Below are 22,056 nucleotides of genomic sequence, written 5' to 3' on the forward strand. Positions count from 1 at the left end.
TATAACTTTATATAGTTTGAAAAATTTTGAGGACACTTTGACCACAAATAAGTTCAAAAGGTCAGATATGGACATTTATATGGCTTATGAAGCATCAGAAGGAGTCTATGAGTATGTATAGAAAGCCCAAGATCGAGGACTCTTTGGCCAGAAATATGTTCAGGAGGTCAAAAGGGGACCTCTGAATAGCTGATTTGTCATAAAAAGAATTCTATAACTTTATATAGTTTGAAAAATTTTGAGGACCCTTTTACCAGAAATAAGTTCAAAAGGTCAGATATGGACATCTATATGGATTTTGAAGCATCAGAGGGAGTCTATGAGTATATATAGAAAGCCCAAGATCGAGGACTCTTTGGTGAGAAATATGTTCAGAAGGTCAAAAGGGGACCTCTGAATAGCTGATTTGTCATCAAAAGAATTCTATAACTTTATATAGTTTGAAAAATTTTGAGGACACTTTGACCACAAATAAGTTCAAAAGGTCAGATATGGACATATATATATATATGGCTTATGAAGCATCAGAAGGAGTCTATGAGTATGCATAGAAAGCCCAAGACATCTATATGGCTTTTGAAGCATCAGAGGGAGTCTATGAGTATATATAGAAAGCCCAAGATCGAGGACTCTTTGGCCAGAAATATGTTCAGGAGGTCAAAAGGGGCCCCATGAAATACTGATTTATCATCAAAAGGAGTCTATAACTTTATATAGTTTGAAAAATTTTGAGGACACTTTGACCACAAATAAGTTCAAAAGGTCAGATAAGGACATCTATATGGCTTATGAAGCATCAGAAGGAGTCTTTGAGTATGTATAGAAAGCCCAAGATCGAGGACTCTTTGGCCAGAAATATGTTCAGGTGGTCAAAAGGGGACCTCTGAATAGCTGATTTATCATCAAAAGAATTCTATAACTTTATATAGTTTGAAAAATTTTGAGGACACTTTGACCACAAATAAGTTCAAAAGGTCAGATATGGACATTTATATGGCTTATGAAGCATCAGAAGGAGTCTATGAGTATGTATAGAAAGCCCAAGATCGAGGACTCTTTGGCCAGAAATATGTTCAGGAGGTCAAAAGGGGACCGCTGAATAGCTGATTTGTCATAAAAAGAATTCTATAACTTTATATAGTTTGAAAAATTTTGAGGACCCTTTGACCAGAAATAAGTTCAAAAGGTCAGATATGGACATCTATATGGATTTTGAAGCATCAGAGGGAGTCTATGAGTATATATAGAAAGCCCAAGATCGAGGACTCTTTGGTGAGAAATATGTTCAGAAGGTCAAAAGGGGACCTCTGAATAGCTGATTTATCATCAAAAGAATTCTATAACTTTATATAGTTTAAAAAAAATTGAGGACACTTTGACCACAAATAAGTTCAAAAGGTCAGATATGGACATCTATATGGCTTATGAAGCATCAGAAGGAGTCTATGAGTATGTATAGAAAGCCCAAGATCGAGGACTCTTTGGCCAGAAATATGTTCAGGAGGTCAAAAGGGGACCTCTGAATAGCTGATTTATCATCAAAAGAATTCTATAACTTTATATAGTTTGAAAAATTTTGAGGACACTTTGACCACAAATAAGTTCAAAAGGTCAGATATGGACATATATATATATGGCTTATGAAGCATCAGAAGGAGTCTATGAGTATGCATAGAAAGCCCAAGACATCTATATGGCTTTTGAAGCATCAGAGGGAGTCTATGAGTATATATAGAAAGCCCAAGATCGAGGACTCTTTGGCGAGAAATATGTTCAGGTGGTCAAAAGGGGACCTCTGAATAGCTGATTTATCATCAAAAGAATTCTATAACTTTATATAGTTTGAAAAATTTTGAGGACACTTTGACCACAAATAAGTTCAAAAGGTCAGATATGGACATATATATATATGGCTTATGAAGCATCAGAAGGAGTCTATGAGTATGCATAGAAAGCCCAAGACATCTATATGGCTTTTGAAGCATCAGAGGGAGTCTATGAGTATATATAGAAAGCCCAAGATCGAGGACTCTTTGGCCAGAAATATATTCCTTTGGTCAAAAATGGACTTCTGTCTGGTTGACCTAACATCAGAAAGAGTCAACGAGTATGTATAGAAAGCCCAAGTTTCGAATACTCCTTGGCCTGAAAAAAATTCAGTATGTCAAATGGACTTTTGTCAGGAGGATATAACATCCGAAGATATCAGTCTGAATGTATTGTATTAATCTTTCAGGACTCTTTGACCAGAATTATGTTCAGGAGGTCAAAAGGGGACCTCTGAATAGCTGATTTATCATCAAAAGAATTCTATAACTTTCTATAGTTTGAAACATTTTGAGGACCCTTTGAGCAGAAATCATTTCAAAAGGTAAGCCATAAGCCATATCTGTATGGATATATATATTGGCTTATGAAGCATCAGGAGTCAATGAGTATGTATAGAAATCGAGGACTGTTTGGCCAGAAATATGTTACTTTGGTCAAACGTACTTACGTACATCAGGAGTCGAAGAGTATGTATAGAAAGTTAACATCAGTTGACTGAATGTAAATAAGTAGGTTAATTGTGCAGTGAAGGAAAATCATTGCACTAGCTGTTGCTTTACAATGGGCACAATTATAGGAGTTAGTTCTGGTGTGCAATGCAATGCGAAAAGTGCTTTATCTATATGTTTATTCTTTTGTGCATTCTGTCGTTGGGCAACGTTAGAATGCACTGAAGTATAAACATATAGATGAAGCACTTTTCACATTGCATTGCACACCAGAACTAACTCCTTCCCATGTTCATTAAAGATATAACATTTATGCATTGCACAAAGGATCTAACGTTGTCCACTGAACAATAACATATAGGCTATGCACTTCTCGGATTGCATTGCATTGCACAGTAGATCTAATTCATTCCCATGTTCATTAAAGAGATAACAAGTTTTGTTGTTGCATTGCATTGCACAAACGATCTTACACAACGCATTGAAGAATAACATACAGGCTATGCACCTTATGCATTGCACACCAGAACTAACTCCTTCCCATGTTCATTAAAGGGATAACATGTTGCATTGCATTGTACTGCACAAACGATCTAACGCTGTGCACTGAAGAATAACATATAGGCTATGCATTTTTGCATTGCATTGAATTGCACACCAGAACTAACTCCTTCAAATTTTTACTAAAGAGATAACATTTTGCATTGTATTGCACAAACGATCTAACGTTGTGCACTGAAGAATAACATATAGGCCATGCACTTTTTGCATTGCATTGCATTGCACACCAGAACTAACTCCTTCAAATGTTTATTAAAGAGATAACATTTTGCATTGCATTGCAACAAACGATCTAACGTTGTGCATTGAAGAATAATATAGGCTATGCAATTCTTGCATTGCATTGCACAAAAGAACTAACTCATTCCCATTTTCTTTAAAGAGATAAGTTGCAATGTTGTTGCATTGCATTGCACAAACGATCTAACGTTGTGCATTGAATAGTAACATAGCCATGCACTTTTTGCATTGTATTGCACACCAGATCTAACTCCTTCCCATGTTCAGTAAAGACCCGTTCTCATACCCAAGGCGTCACTTTCAACCATGCTTCAATATCTGACGCTCAAAGCACCCTTTAGCGTCCATATGAAACGCATAACCCTACCACATACCTAAACCTACCCAACCGAAGCGTCACATATTGACGCTAAAGGGTGCTTTGAGCGTCAGATATTGACGCTTCCGAAAGCGTCAGTTACATGACGCCTAAACCTACCCATAACCGAAGCGTCACATATGGACGCTAAAGGGTGCTTTGAGCGTCAGATATTGAAGCATGGTTGAAAGTGACAAAAAGTGACGCCTTAGGTATGAGAATGTGTTGTAATATATGTTATGCAACATTGCATAGTTTTGAACAAACGACCTAACGCTGCACTTTTTGCATTGCATTGCACACCAGAACTAACTCCTTCAAATGTTTATTAAAGAGATAACATTTTGCATTGCATTGCACAAACGATCTAACTTTGTGCATTGAAGAATAACATATAGACTAAATGCATGCATTGTATTGCATTGCACACCCGAACTAACTCCTTCCCATGTTCATAAAAGAGATAACATATGTTATGCAACATTTCATTGTTTTGCAGAAACGATCTAACGTTGTGCACTGAAGAATATTTATGCACGTTTTGCATTGTATTGCATTGCACACCAGAACTAACTCCTTCAAATGTTTATTAAAGAGATAACATTTTGCATTGCACAAACGATCTAACGTTGTGCATTGAAGAATAATATAGGCATTGCACACCAGAACTAAAACATTCCCATTTTCTTTAAAGAAATAAGGTGCAATGATGTTGTATTGCATTGCACAAACGATAACATATGTTATGCAACATTATATTGCTTTGCACAAACGATCTAACACTGTGCAATAAAGAATAACATTTATGCATTTTTTGCATTGCATTGCACACCAGAACTAACTCCTTCAAATGTTTATTAAAAAGATAACATTTTGCATTGCATTGCACAAACGATCTAACGTTGTGCATTGAAGAATAACATATAGGCTAAATGCATGCATTGGTATTGCATTGCACACCCGAACTAACTCGTTCCCATGTTCATTGAAGAGATAACATATGTTATGCAACATTTCATTGTTTTGCACAAACGATCTAACGTTGTGCATTGAAGAGTAACATAGGCTAGTCACTTTTTGCTTTGCATTGCATTGCACACCAGAACTAACTCCTTCCCATGTTCATTAAAGGGATAACATGTTGCATTGCACAAACGATCTAACGCTGTGCACTGAAGAATAACATATAGGCTATGCACTTTTTGCATTGCATTGCATTGCACTCCAGAACTAACTACTTCCCATGTTTATTAAAGAGATAACATTTTGCATTGCATTGCACAAACGATCTAACGTTGTGCATTGAAGAGTAACATAGGCCATGCATTTTTTGCATTGCTTTGCATTGCATTGCACACAAGAACTAACTCCTTCAAATGTTTATTAAAGTGTTGCATACATGTTGCATTGCATTGCACAAACGATCTAACGCTGTGCATTGAAGAATGACATAGTTGACATAGCTAAATGCATGGATTGTGTTGCATGTACAGCCGAACTAACTCCTTCCCATGTTCATTAAAAAGATAACATATGTTATGCAACATTGCATTGCTTTGCACAAACGATTTAACGCTGTGCACTGAATAACATTTATGCACTTTTTGCATTGCATTGCACACCAGAACTAACAGATCAAATGCTTATTAAAGAGATAACATTTTGCATTGCATTGTGCATTGCATAACGCTGTGCATTGAAGAATAACATATAGGCTAAATGCATGCATTGTATTGCATTGCACACCCGAACTAACTCCTTCCCATGTTCATTAAAGAGATAACATATGTTATGCACAAACGATTCAGTATGTATTCAGTACGATTTTGCATTGAAGAGTAACATTGGCTATTCACTTTTTGCATTGCATTGCACACCATAACTAACATTTGAAGGAGTTAGTTCTGGTGTGCAAATGCAATGCAATGCAAAAAGTGCATAAATGTTATTATTCAGTGCACAACATTAGATCGTTTCTGCAATGCAATGCAGTGCAATGCAACATGTTATCTCTTTAGTGAACATGGGAAAGAGTTAGTTCTGGTGTGTAATTCAATGCAATGCAAAAAGTGCATGGTCTATGTTTCTCTTCAATGCACAACGTTAGATCGTTTGCGCAATGCAATGCAAAATGTTATCTCTTCAATGAACATTTGAAGGAGTTAGTTCTATTGTGCAATGCAATTCAAAAAGTGCATGGCCTATGTTATCTCTTTAATAAACATTTGAAGGAGTAAGATCTGGTGTGCAATGCAATGCCAAAAGTGCATACCCTAAATGTTATTCTTCAGTGCACAACGTTAGATCGTTTCTGCAATGCAATGCAATTCAATGCAATGCAACATGTTATATCTTTACTGAACATGGGAAGGAGTTAGTTTCAGTGTGCAATGCAATGCAAAAAGTGCATAAATGTTATTCTTCAATGCACAACGTTAGATCGTTTCTGCAATGGCAATGCAATGCAATGCAATGCAACATGTTATCTCTTTAATGAACATGGGAAGGAGTTAGTTCTGGTGTGCAATGCAATACAATGCATGCATTTTGCCTATATGTTATTCTTTAATGCACAACATTGATCGTTGAGACAAACGATCGTTTTGTGCAATGCAATGCAAAATATTATCTCTTTAATGAACATGGGAAGGAGTTAGTTTTGGTGTGCAATGCAATGCAAAAAGTGCATAAATGTTATTCTTCAGTGCACATCGTTAGATCGTTTGTGCAAAGCAATGCAATGTTGCATAACATATGTTATCTCTTTAATGAACATGTGAAGGAGTTAGTTCGGGTGTGCAATGCAATACAATGCATGCATTTAGCCTGTATGTTATTCTTCAATGCACAACGTTAGATCGTTTGTGCAATGCAATGCAACATATTATCTCTTTACTGAACATGGGAAGGAGTTTGATCTGGTGTGCAATGCAATGCAAAAAGTGCATGGCCTATGTTACTCTTCATTGCACAACGTTAGATCGTTTGTGCAACAACAGATGTTATCTCTTTAATGAACATGGGAAGGAGTTAGTTTCAGTGTGCAATGCAATGCAAAAAGTGCATAAATGTTATTCTTCAATGCACAACGTTAGATCGTTTCTGCAATGGCAATGCAATGCAATGCAACATGTGTTATCTCTTTAATGAACATGGGAAGGAGTTAGTTCTGGTGTGCAATGCAATACAATGCATGCATTTTGCCTATATGTTATTCTTTAATGCACAACATTGATCGTTGAGACAAACGATCGTTTTGTGCAATGCAATGCAAAATATTATCTCTTTAATGAACATGGGAAGGAGTTAGTTTTGGTGTGCAATGCAATGCAAAAAGTGCATAAATGTTATTCTTCAGTGCACATCGTTAGATCGTTTGTGCAAAGCAATGCAATGTTGCATAACATATGTTATCTCTTTAATGAACATGTGAAGGAGTTAGTTCGGGTGTGCAATGCAATACAATGCATGCATTTAGCCTGTATGTTATTCTTCAATGCACAACGTTAGATCGTTTGTGCAATGCAATGCAACATATTATCTCTTTACTGAACATGGGAAGGAGTTTGATCTGGTGTGCAATGCAATGCAAAAAGTGCATGGCCTATGTTACTCTTCATTGCACAACGTTAGATCGTTTGTGCAACAACAGATGTTATCTCTTTAATGAACATGGGAAGGAGTTAGTTTCAGTGTGCAATGCAATGCAAAAAGTGCATAAATGTTATTCTTCAATGCACAACGTTAGATCGTTTCTGCAATGGCAATGCAATGCAATGCAACATGTGTTATCTCTTTAATGAACATGGGAAGGAGTTAGTTCTGGTTTGCAATGCAATACAATGCATGCATTTAGCCTATATGTTATTCTTTAATGCACAACATTGATCGTTGAGACAAACTATCGTTTTGTGCAATGCAATGCAAAATATTATCTCTTTAATGAACATGGGAAGGAGTTAGTTTTGGTGTGCAATGCAATGCAAAAAGTGCATAAATGTTATTCTTCAGTGCACATCGTTAGATCGTTTGTGCAAAGCAATGCAATGTTGCATAACATATGTTATCTCTTTAATGAACATGTGAAGGAGTTAGTTCGGGTGTGCAATGCAATACAATGCATGCATTTAGCCTGTATGTTATTCTTCAATGCACAACGTTAGATCGTTTGTGCAATGCAATCCAACATATTATCTCTTTACTGAACATGGGAAGGAGTTTGATCTGGTGTGCAATGCAATGCAAAAAGTGCATGGCCTATGTTACTCTTCATTGCACAACGTTAGATCGTTTGTGCAACAACAGATGTTATCTCTTTAATGAACATGGGAAGGAGTTAGTTTCAGTGTGCAATGCAATGCAAAAAGTGCATAAATGTTATTCTTCAATGCACAACGTTAGATCGTTTCTGCAATGGCAATGCAATGCAATGCAACATGTGTTATCTCTTTAATGAACATGGGAAGGAGTTAGTTCTGGTGTGCAATGCAATACAATGCATGCATTTAGCCTATATGTTATTCTTTAATGCACAACATTGATCGTTGAGACAAACTATCGTTTTGTGCAATGCAATGCAAAATATTATCTCTTTAATGAACATGGGAAGGAGTTAGTTTTGGTGTGCAATGCAATGCAAAAAGTGCATAAATGTTATTCTTCAGTGCACATCGTTAGATCGTTTGTGCAAAGCAATGCAATGTTGCATAACACATGTTATCTCTTTAATGAACATGTGAAGGAGTTAGTTCTGGTGTGCAATGCAATACAATGCATGCATTTAGCCTGTATGTTATTCTTCAATGCACAACGTTAGATCGTCTAGAGATATTATCTCTTTACTGAACATGGGAAGGAGTTTGATCTGGTGTGCAATGCAATGCAAAAACTGCATGGCCTATGTTACTCTTCATTGCACAACGTTAGATCGTTTGTGCAACAACATATGTTATCTCTTTAATGAACATGGGAAGGAGTTAGTTCTGGTGTGCAATGCAATGCGAAAAGTGCATTATCTATATGTTTATTCTTCAGTGCATTCTATCGTTGTCCAACGGAATGAGTTAATTGTGTCCATTGTAAAGCAAAAGCCAGTGCAATGATTTTCCTTTACTGCACATTAATTAATCTACTTATACATTCAGTCAGCTGATGTTATCTTTCTATACATACTCTTCGACTCCTGATCCAGCCATACAGAAATCCATATTTGACCAAAGTAACATATTTCTGGCCAAAGAGTCCTCGATTTCTATACATACATCATTGACTCCTGATGCCTCATAAGCCATCTAGATATCCATACAGATATGGATATCTATATGGCGTATGGCTTACCTTTTGAACTTATTTCTGGTCAAAGTGTTCTCAAAATTTTTCAAACTATATAAAGTTATAGTCTCCTTCTGATAATAAATCATTGACAAAAGAGTTCTCAAAAGGATGTTGTCTACAATAAACGAATACAGACTCCTTCTGATGTTAAATCAGCCATACAGAAGTCCATATTTAACATTCTGAACATATTTCTGGCCAGAGACCTTGAACATTTACCTTACTATACATATTTCTCCTACTATACAGACTTCTCATGATGTTATATCAGCCAGACTGTAGTCCATATAAGACCAATTGAACATATTTTTGGCCAAAGAATCCTCAAAATGTTTTTTACTATTATAAACTTCTGATGTTAAATCAGCCTTACAGAAGTCCATAATTGACCACCTGAAAATATTTCTGGACAAAGAGTTGAGCTTTCTATAAATACTCAAAGAATACTTTTGATACTTCATAAGCCATATAGATGTCCATATCTGACCTTTTGAACTTATTTGTGGTCAAAGTGTCCTCAAAATTTTTCAAACTATATAAAGTTATAGAATCCTTCTGATGATAAATCAGCTATTCAGAGGTCCCCTTTTGACCTCCTGAACATATTTTTTTCCAAAGAGTCCTAAAAGATTAATACAATACATTCAGACTGATATCTTCGGATGTTATATCATCCTGACAAAAGTCCATATTTGACATACTGAATATTTTTCTGGCCAAGGAGTACTCGAAACTTGACCTTTCCATATATACTCGTTGACTCTTTCTGATGTTACATCAACCATACAGAAGTCCATTGTTGACCCAAGGAATATATTTCTGGCCAAAGAGTCCTCGACCTTGGGCTTTCTATACATACTCATAGACTCCTTCTGATGCTTCATAAGCCATATAGATGTCCATATCTGACCTTTTGAACTTATTTGTGGTCAAAGTGTCCTCAAAATTTTTCAACTATATAAAGTTATAGACTCCTTTTGATGATAAATCAGCTATACAGAGGTCCCCTATTGACCTCCTAAACATATTTCTGGCCAAAGAGTCCTCGATCTTGGGCTTTCTATATATACTCATAGACTCCCTCTGATGCTTCAAAAGCCATATAGATGTCTTGGGCTTTCTATACATACTCATAGACTCCTTCTGATGCTTCATAAGCCATATATATATGTCCATATCTGACCTTTTGAACTTATTTGTGGTCAAAGTGTCTTCAAAATTTTTCAAACTATATAAAGTTATCGAATCCTTTTGATGATAAATCAGCTATTCAGAGGTTTTGACCTCCTGAACATATTTCTGGACAAAGAGTCCTCGATCTTGGGCTTTCTACACATACTCATAGACTCCTTCTGATGCTTCATAAGCCATATATATGTCCATATCTGACCTTTTGAACTTATTTGTGGTCAAATTGTCCTCAAAATTTTTCAAACTATATAAAGTTATAGACTGCTTTTGATGATAATCAGCTATACAGAGGTCCCCTATTGACCTCCTAAACATATTTCTGGCCAAAGAGTCCTCGATCTTGGGCTGTCTATACATACTCATAGACTCCTTCTGATGCTTCATAAGCCATATAGATGTCCATATCTGACCTTTTGAACTTATTTGTGGTCAAAGTGTCCTCAAAATTTTTCAAACTATATAAAGTTATAGAATCCTTCTGATGATAAATCAGCTATTCAGAGGTCCCCTTTTGACCTCCTGAACATATTTTTTTCCAAAGAGTCCTAAAAGATTAATACAATACATTCAGACTGATATCTTCGGATGTTATATCATCCTGACAAAAGTCCATATTTGACATACTGAATATTTTTCTGGCCAAGGAGTACTCGAAACTTGACCTTTCCATATATACTCGTTGACTCTTTCTGATGTTACATCAACCATACAGAAGTCCATTGTTGACCCAAGGAATATATTTCTGGCCAAAGAGTCCTCGACCTTGGGCTTTCTATACATACTCATAGACTCCTTCTGATGCTTCATAAGCCATATAGATGTCCATATCTGACCTTTTGAACTTATTTGTGGTCAAAGTGTCCTCAAAATTTTTCAACTATATAAAGTTATAGACTCCTTTTGATGATAAATCAGCTATACAGAGGTCCCCTATTGACCTCCTAAACATATTTCTGGCCAAAGAGTCCTCGATCTTGGGCTTTCTATACATACTCATAGACTCCTTCTGATGCTTCATAAGCCATATATATATATGTCCATATCTGACCTTTTGAACTTATTTGTGGTCAAAGTGTCTTCAAAATTTTTCAAACTATATAAAGTTATCGAATCCTTTTGATGATAAATCAGCTATTCAGAGGTTTTGACCTCCTGAACATATTTTTGGCCAAAGAGTCCTCGATCTTGGGCTTTCTATATATACTCATAGACTCCCTCTGATGCTTCAAAAGACATCTATATGGCTTTCATAAGCATCATATGGCCTTCTGATGCTTCATAAGCCATATAGATGTCCATATCTGACCTTTTGAACTTATTTGTGGTCAAAGTGTCCTCAAAATGTTTCAAACTATATAAAGTTATAGACTCCTTTTGATGATAAATCAGCTATACATGGGTCCCCTTTTGAACTCCTGAACATATTTCTGGCCAAAGTGTCCTCGATCTTGGGCTTTCTATATATACTCATAGACTCCCTCTGATGCTTCAAAACCCATATAGATTTCCATATCTGATCATTTGTACTTATTTCTGGTCAAGGGTCCTCAAAATTTTTCAAACTATATAAAGTTATAGACTCTTTCTGATGATAAATCAGCTATTCAGAGGTCCCCAAGGAGTATTCGAAACTTGGTCTTTCTATACATACTCCTTCTGATGCTTCATAAGCATTATATATGTCCATATCTGACCTTTTGAACTTATTTGTGGTCAAAGAGTCCTCAAAATTTTTCAAACTATATAAAGTTATAGAATCCTTTTGATGATAAATTAGCTATTCAGAGGTTTTGACCTTCTGAACATATTTCTGGCCAAAGAGTCCTCGATCTTGGGCTTTCTATACATACTCATAGACTCCTTCTGATGCATCATAAGCCATATAGATGTCCATATCTGACCTTTCGAACTTATTTGTGGTCAAAGTGTCCTCAAAATTTTTCAAACTATATAAAGTTATAGAATCCTTTTGATGATCAGCAAATTCAGAGGTTTTGACCTCCTGAACATATTTCTGGACAAAGAATCCTCGATCTTGGGCTTTCTATATATACTCATAGAATCCTTCTGATGCATCATAAGCCATATAGATGTCCATATCTGACCTTTTGAACTTATTTGTGGTCAATGTATCCTCAAAATTTTTCAAACTATATAAAGTTATAGAATTCTTTTGATGATAAATCAGCTATTCAGAGGTTTTGACCTCCTGAACAAATTTCTGGCCAAAGAGTCCTCGATCTTGGGCTTTCTATACATACTCATAGACTCCTTCTGATGCATCATAAGCCACATAGATGTCCTTATCTGACCATTTGAACTTATTTGTGGTCAAAGTGTCCTCAACATTTTTCAAACTATATAAAGTTATAGATTCTTTCGATGATAAATCAGCTATTCAGAGGTCCCTTTTTGACCTCCTGAACATATTTCTGGCCAAAGAGTCCTCGATCTTGGGCTTTCTATACATACTCATAGACTCCTTCTGATGCATCACAAGCCATATAGATGTCCATATCTGACCTTTTGAACTTATTTGTGGTCAAAGTGTCCTCAAAATTTTTCAAACTATATAAAATTATAGACTCTTTCTGATGATAAATCAGCTATTCAGGCGTCCCCAAGGAGTATTCGAAACTTGGTTTTTCTATACATACTCCTTCTGATGCTTCATAAGCCATATAGATGTCCATATCTGACCTTTTGAACTTATTTGTGGTCAAAGTGTCGTCAAAATTTTTCAAAAAGAATTCTATAACTTTATATAGTTTAAAACATTTTGAGGACCCTTTGACCACAAATAAGTTCAAAAGGTCAGATATGGACATATATATGGCTTATGAAGCATCAGAAGGAGTATGTATAGAAAGCCCTAGTTTCGAATACTCCTTGGCCAGAAAAAAATTCAGTGTGTCAAATATGGACTTTTGTCAGGAGGATATAAAATCCGAAGATATCAGTCTGAATGTATTGTATTAATATTTTAGGATTCTTTGGCCAGAAATATGTTCAGTAGGTCAAAAGGGGACCACTGAATAGCTGATTTATCATCAGAAAGAGTCTATAACTTTATATAGTTTGAAAATTTTTTAGAACACTTTGACCACAAATAAGTTCAAAAGGTCAGATATGGACATCTATATGGGTTTTGAAGCATCAGACGGAGTCTATGAGTATATATAGAAAGCCCAAGATCGAGGACTCTTTGGCCAGAAATATGTTCAGGAGGTCAAAAGGGGACCCATGAATAGCTGATTTATCATCAAAAGGAGTCTAAAACTTTATATAGTTTGAAAAATGTTAAGAACACTTTGACCACAAATAAGTTCAAAAGGTCAGATATGGACATCTATATGGCTTAAGATTCATCAGAAGGAGTCTATGAGTATGTATAGAAAGCCCAAGACATCTATATGGCTTATGAAGCATCAGAAGGAGTCTATGAGTATGTATAGAAAGCCCAATATCGAGGACTCTTTGGCCAGAAATATGTTCAGGAGGTCAAAAGGGGACCTCTGAATAGCAAAAGGAGTCTATAACTTTATATAGTTTGAAAAATTTTGAGGACACTTTGACCACAAATAAGTTCAAAAGGTCAGATATGGACATCTATATGGCTTATGAAGCATCAGAAGGAGTCTATGAGTATGTATAGAAAGCCCAAGATCGAGGACTCTTTGGCCAGAAATATGTTCAGGAGGTCAAAAGGGGACCTCTGAATAGCTGATTTATCATAAAAAGAATTCTATAACTTTATATAGTTTGAAAAATTTTGAGGACCCTTTGACCAGAAATAAGTTCAAAAGGTCAGATATGGACATCTATATGGATTTTGAAGCATCAGAGGGAGTCTATGAGTATATATAGATAGCCCAAGATCGAGGACTCTTTGGTGAGAAATATGTTCAGAAGGTCAAAAGGGGACCTCTGAATAGCTGATTTATCATCAAAAGAATTCTATAACTTTATATAGTTTAAAAAATTTTGAGGACACTTTGACCACAAATAAGTTCAAAAGGTCAGATATGGACATCTATATGGCTTATGAAGCATCAGGAGTCTATGAGTATGTATAGAAAGCCCAAGATCGAGGACTCTTTGGCCATAAATATGTTCAGGAGGTCAAAAGGGGACCTCTGAATAGCTGATTTATCATCAAAAGAATTCTATAACTTTATATAGTTTGAAACATTTTGAGGACCCTTTGACCAGAAATAAGTTCAAAAGGTCAGATATGGACATCTATATGGATTTTGAAGCATCAGAGGGAGTCTATGAGTATACATAGAAAGAACAAGATCGAGGACTCTTTGGCCAGAAATATGTTCAGGAGGTCAAAAGGGGCCCCATGAAATACTTATCATCAAAAGGAGTCTATAACTTTATATAGTTTGAAAATTTTTGAGGACACTTTGACCACAAATAAGTTCAAAAGGTCAGATATGGACATCTATATGGCTTATGAAGCATCAGAAGGAGTCTATGAGTATGTATAGAAAGCCCAAGATCGAGGACTCTTTGGCCAGAAATATGTTCAGGAGGTCAAAAGGGGACCTCTGAATAGCAAAATGAGTCTATAACTTTATATAGTTTGAAAAATTTTGAGGACCCTTTGACCAGAAATAAGTTCAAAAGGTCAGATATGGACATCTATATGGATTTTGAAGCATCAGAGGGAGTCTATGAGTATATATAGAAAGCCCAATATCGAGGACTCTTTGGCCAGAAATATGTTCAGGAGGTCAAAAGGGGACCTCTGAATAGCAAAAGGAGTCTATAACTTTATATAATTTGAAAAATTTTGAGGACACTTTGACCACAAATAAGTTCAAACAGTCAGATATGGACATCTATATGGCTTATGAAGTATCAGAAGGAGTCTATGAGTATGTATAGAAAGCCCAAGACCGAGGACTCTTTGGCCAAAAATATGTTCAGGAGGTCAAAAGGGGACCTCTGAATAGCTGATTTATCATCAAAAGAATTCTATAACTTTATATCGTTTGAAAAATTTTGAGGACACTTTGACCACAAATAAGTTCAAAAGGTCAGATAAGGACATCTATATGGCTTATGAAGCATCAGAAGGAGTCTTTGAGTATGTATAAAAAGCCCAAGATCGAGGACTCTTTGGCCAGAAATATGTTCAGGAGGTCAAAAGGGGACCTCTGAATAGCTGATTTATCATCAAAAGAATTCTATAACTTTATATAGTTTGAAAAATTTTGAGGACACTTTGACCACAAATAAGTTCAAAAGGTCAGATATGGACATATATATATATGGCTTATGAAGCATCAGAAGGAGTCTATGAGTATGTATAGAAAGCCCAAGACATCTATATGGCTTTTGAAGCATCAGAGGGAGTCTATGAGTATATATAGAAAGCCCAAGATCGAGGACTCTTTGGCGAGAAATATGTTCAGGAGTTCAAAAGGGGACCTCTGAATAGCTGATTTATCATCAAAAGACTTCAATAACTTTATATAGTTTGAAAGATTTTGAGGACACTTTGACCACAAATAAGTTCGAAAGGTCAGATCTGGACATCTATATGGCTTATGAAGCATCAGAAGGAGTCTATGAGTGTGTATAGAAAGCCCTCAAGATCGAGGACTCTTTGGCCAGAAATATGTTCAGGAGGTCAAAAGGGGACCTCTGAATAGCAAAAGGAGTCTATAACTTTATATAGTTTGAAAAATTTTGAGGACACTTTGACCACAAATAAGTTCAAAAGGTCAGATATGGACATCTATATGGCTTATGAAGCATCAGAAGGAGTCTATGAGTATGTATATAAAGCCCAAGATCGAGGACTCTAAATCGAGGAGGTCAAAAGGGGACCTCTGAATAGCAAAAGGAGTCTTTAACTTTATATAGTTTGAAAAATTTTGAGGACACTTTGACCACAAATAAATTCAAAAGGTCAGATATGGACATCTATATGGCTTATGAAGCATCAGAAGGAGTCTATAAGAATGTATAGAAAGCCCAAGATCGAGGACTCTTTGGCCAGAAATATGTTCAGGAGGTCAAAAGGGGACCTCTAAATAACTGATTTATCATCAAAAGAATTCTATAACTTTATATAGTTTGAAAAATTTTGAGGACACTTTGACCACAAATAAGTTCAAAAGGTCAGATATGGACATATATATATGGCTTATGAAGCATCAGAAGGAGTCTATGAGTATGTATAGAAAGCCCAAGACATCTATATGGCTTTTGAAGCATCAGAGGGAGTCTATGAGAATATATAGAAAGCCCAAGATCGAGGACTCTTTGGCGAGAAATATGTTCAGGAGGTCAAAAGGGGACCTCTGAATAGATGATTTATCATCAAAAGAATTCTATAACTTTATATAGTTTAAAATATTTTGAGGACACTTTGACCACAAATAAATTCAAAAGGTCAGATATGGACATCTATATGGCTTATGAAGCATCAGAAGGAGTCTATGAGTATGTATAGAAAGCCCAATATCGAGGACTCTTTGGCCAGAAATATGTTCAGGAGGTCAAAAGGGGACCTCTGAATAGCAAAAGGAGTCTATAACTTTATATAGTTTGAAAAATTTTGAGGACACTTTGACCACAAATAAGTTCAAAAGGTCAGATATGGACATTTATATGGCTTATGAAGCATCAGAAGGAGTCTATGAGTATGTATAGAAAGCCCAAGATCGAGGACTCTTTGGCCAGAAATATGTTCAGGAGGTCAAAAGGGGACCTCTGAATAGCTGATTTGTCATAAAAAGAATTCTATAACTTTATATAGTTTGAAAAATTTTGAGGACCCTTTTACCAGAAATAAGTTCAAAAGGTCAGATATGGACATCTATATGGATTTTGAAGCATCAGAGGGAGTCTATGAGTATATATAGAAAGCCCAAGATCGAGGACTCTTTGGCCAGAAATATGTTCAGGAGGTCAAAAGGGGACCTCTGAATAACTGATTTATCATCAAAAGAATTCTATAACTTTATATAGTTTGAAAAATTTTGAGGACACTTTGACCACAAATAAGTTCAAAAGGTCAGATATGGACATATATATATGGCTTATGAAGCATCAGAAGGAGTCTATGAGTATGTATAGAAAGCCCAAGACATCTATATGGCTTTTGAAGCATCAGAGGGAGTCTATGAGAATATATAGAAAGCCCAAGATCGAGGACTCTTTGGCGAGAAATATGTTCAGGAGGTCAAAAGGGGACCTCTGAATAGATGATTTATCATCAAAAGAATTCTATAACTTTATATAGTTTAAAATATTTTGAGGACACTTTGACCACAAATAAATTCAAAAGGTCAGATATGGACATCTATATGGCTTATGAAGCATCAGAAGGAGTCTATGAGTATGTATAGAAAGCCCAATATCGAGGACTCTTTGGCCAGAAATATGTTCAGGAGGTCAAAAGGGGACCTCTGAATAGCAAAAGGAGTCTATAACTTTATATAGTTTGAAAAATTTTGAGGACACTTTGACCACAAATAAGTTCAAAAGGTCAGATATGGACATTTATATGGCTTATGAAGCATCAGAAGGAGTCTATGAGTATGTATAGAAAGCCCAAGATCGAGGACTCTTTGGCCAGAAATATGTTCAGGAGGTCAAAAGGGGACCTCTGAATAGCTGATTTGTCATAAAAAGAATTCTATAACTTTATATAGTTTGAAAAATTTTGAGGACCCTTTTACCAGAAATAAGTTCAAAAGGTCAGATATGGACATCTATATGGATTTTGAAGCATCAGAGGGAGTCTATGAGTATATATAGAAAGCCCAAGATCGAGGACTCTTTGGCCAGAAATATGTTCAGGAGGTCAAAAGGGGACCTCTGAATAGCTGATTTATCATCAAAAGAATTCTATAACTTTATATAGTTTAAAATATTTTGAGGACACTTTGACCACAAATAAATTCAAAAGGTCAGATATGGACATCTATATGGCTTATGAAGCATCAGAAGGAGTCTATGAGTATGTATAGAAAGCCCAATATCGAGGACTCTTTGGCCAGAAATATGTTCAGGAGGTCAAAAGGGGACCTCTGAATAGCAAAAGGAGTGTATAACTTTATATAGTTTGAAAAATTTTGAGGACACTTTGACCACAAATAAGTTCAAAAGGTCAGATATGGACATTTATATGGCTTATGAAGCATCAGAAGGAGTCTATGAGTATGTATAGAAAGCCCAAGATCGAGGACTCTTTGGCCAGAAATATGTTCAGGAGGTCAAAAGGGGACCTCTGAATAGCTGATTTGTCATAAAAAGAATTCTATAACTTTATATAGTTTGAAACATTTTGAGGACCCTTTTACCAGAAATAAGTTCAAAAGGTCAGATATGGACATCTATATGGATTTTGAAGCATCAGAGGGAGTCTATGAGTATATATAGAAAGCCCAAGATCGAGGACTCTTTGGCCAGAAATATGTTCAGGAGGTCAAAAGGGGACCTCTGAATAGCTGATTTATCATCAAAAGAATTCTATAACTTTATATAGTTTGAAAAATTTTGAGGACACTTTGACCACAAATAAGTTCAAAAGGTCAGATATGGACATATATATATATGGCTTATGAAGCATCAGAAGGAGTCTATGAGTATGCATAGAAAGCCCAAGACATCTATATGGCTTTTGAAGCATCAGAGGGAGTCTATGAGTATATATAGAAAGCCCAAGATCGAGGACTCTTTGGCGAGAAATATGTTCAGGTGGTCAAAAGGGGACCTCTGAATAGCTGATTTATCATCAAAAGAATTCTATAACTTTATATAGTTTAAAAAATTTTGAGGACACTTTGACCACAAATAAGTTCAAAAGGTCAGATATGGACATCTATATGGCTTATGAAGCATCAGAAGGAGTCTATGAGTATGTATAGAAAGCCCAAGATCGAGGACTCTTTGGCCAGAAATATGTTCAGGAGGTCAAAAGGGGACCTCTGAATAGCTGATTTATCATCAAAAGAATTCTATAACTTTATATAGTTTGAAAAATTTTGAGGACACTTTGACCACAAATAAGTTCAAAAGGTCAGATATGGACATATATATATATATGGCTTATGAAGCATCAGAAGGAGTCTATGAGTATGTATAGAAAGCCCAAGACATCTATATGGCTTTTGAAGCATCAGAGGGAGTCTATGAGTATATATAGAAAGCCCAAGATCGAGGACTCTTTGGCCAGAAATATATTCCTTTGGTCAAAAATGGACTTCTGTCTGGTTGACCTAACATCAGAAAGAGTCAACGAGTATGTATAGAAAGCCCAAGTTTCGAATACTCCTTGGCCTGAAAAAAATTCAGTATGTCAAATGGACTTTTGTCAGGAGGATATAACATCCGAAGATATCAGTCTGAATGTATTGTATTAATCTTTCAGGACTCTTTGACCAGAAATATGTCCAGTAGGTCAAAAGGGGACCTCTGAATAGCTGATTTATCATCAAAAGAATTCTATAACTTTATATATTTTGAAAAATTTTGAGGACACTTTGACCACAAATAAGTTCAGGAGGTCAGATATGGACATCTATATGGCTTTTGAAGCATCAGAGGGAGTCTATGAGTATATATAGAAAGCCCAAGATCGAGGACTCTTTGGCCAGAAATATGTTCAGGAGGTCAAAAGGGGACCTCTGAATAGCTGATTTATCATCAAAAGAATTCTATAACTTTATATATTTTGAAACATTTTGAGGAGACTTTGAGCAGAAATAATAAGCCATATCTGTATGGATATATATATTGGCTTATGAAGCATCAGGAGTCAATGAGTATGTATAGAAATCGAGGACTGTTTGGCCAGAAATATGTTACTTTGGTCAAACGTACATCAGGAGTCGAAGAGTATGTATAGAAAGTTAACATCAGTTGACTGAATGTAATAAGTAGGTTAATTGTGCAGTGAAGGAAAATCATTGCACTAGCTGTTGCTTTACAATGGACACAATTATAGGAGTTAGTTCTGGTGTGCAATGCAATGCGAAAAGTGCTTTATCTATATGTTTATTCTTTTGTGCATTCTGTCGTTGGGCAACGTTAGAATGCACTGAAGTATAAACATATAGATGAAGCACTTTTCACATTGCATTGCACACCAGAACTAACTCCTTCCCATGTTCATTAAAGATATAACATTTATGCATTGCACAAAGGATCTAACGTTGTCCACTGATAAATAACATATAGGCTATGCACTTCTCGGATTGCATTGCATTGCACAGTAGATCTAATTCATTCCCATGTTCATTAAAGAGATAACAAGTTTTGTTGTTGCATTGCATTGCACAAACGATCTTACGTTGTGCATTGAAGAATAACATATAGGCTATGCACTTTTTGCATTGCATTGAATTGCACACCAGAACTAACTCCTTCAAATGTTTACTAAAGAGATAACATTTTGCATTGCATTGCACAAACGATCTAACGTTGTGCACTGAAGAATAGCATATAGGCCATGCACTTTTTGCATTGCATTGCATTGCACACCAGAACTAACTCCTTCAAATGTTTATTAAAGAGATAACATTTTGCATTGCATTGCAACAAACGATCTAACGTTGTGCATTGAAGAATAATATAGGCTATGCAATTCTTGCATTATATTGCACACAAGAACTAACTCATTCCCATTTTCTTTAAAGAGATAAGTTGCAATGTTGTTGCATTGCATTGCACAAACGATCTAACGTTGTGCATTGAATAGTAACATAGCCATGCACTTTTTGCATTGCATTGCACACCAGATCTAACTCCTTCCCATGTTCAGTAAAGAGATAATATATGTTATGCAACATTGCATAGTTTTGAACAAACGACCTAACGCTGCACTTTTAGCATTGCATTGCACACCAGAACTAACTCCTTCAAATGTTTATTAAAGAGATAATATTTTGCATTGCATTGCACAAACGATCTAACTTTGTGCATTGAAGAATAACATATAGACTAAATGCATGCATTATTGCATTGCACACCCGAACTAACTCCTTCCCATGTTCATAAAAGAGATAACATATGTTATGCAACATTTCATTGTTTTGCAGAAACGATCTAACGTTGTGCACTGAAGAATATTTATGCACTTTTTGCATTGTATTGCATTGCACACCAGAACTAACTCCTTCAAATGTTTATTAAAGAGATAACATTTTGCATTGCATTGCACAAACGATCTAACTTTGTGCATTGAAGAATAACATATAGACTACATGCATGCATTGTATTGCATTGCACACCCGAACTAACTCCTTCCCACGTTCATAAAAGAGATAACATATGTTATGCAACATTTCATTGTTTTGCAGAAACGATCTAACGTTTTGCACTGAAGAATATTTATGCACTTTTTGCAGTGTATTGCAATGCACACCAGAACTAACTCCTTCAAATGTTTATTAAAGAGATAACATTTTGCATTGCACAAACGATCTAACGTTGTGCATTGAAGAATAATATAGGCTATGCAATTCTTGCATTGCATTGCACACCAGAACTAAATCATTCCCATTTTCTTTAAAGAAATAAGGTGCAATGATGTTGCATTGCATTGCACACCAGAACTAACTCCTTCAAATGTTTATTAAAAAGATAACATTTTGCATTGCATTGCACAAACGATCTAACGTTGTGCATTGAAGAATAACATATAGGCTAAATGCATGCATTGGTATTGCATTGCACACCCGAACTAACTCGTTCCCATGTTCATTGAAGAGATAACATATGTTATGCAACATTTCATTGTTTTGTACAAACGATCTAACGTTGTGCACTGAAGAATAACATATAGGCTATGCACTTTTTGCATTGCATTGCATTGCACTCCAGAACTAACTACTTCCCATGTTTATT

This window comes from Squalius cephalus (assembly GCF_949319135.1).
Source record: "Squalius cephalus genome assembly, chromosome: 3".
NCBI lineage: Eukaryota > Metazoa > Chordata > Actinopteri > Cypriniformes > Leuciscidae > Squalius > Squalius cephalus.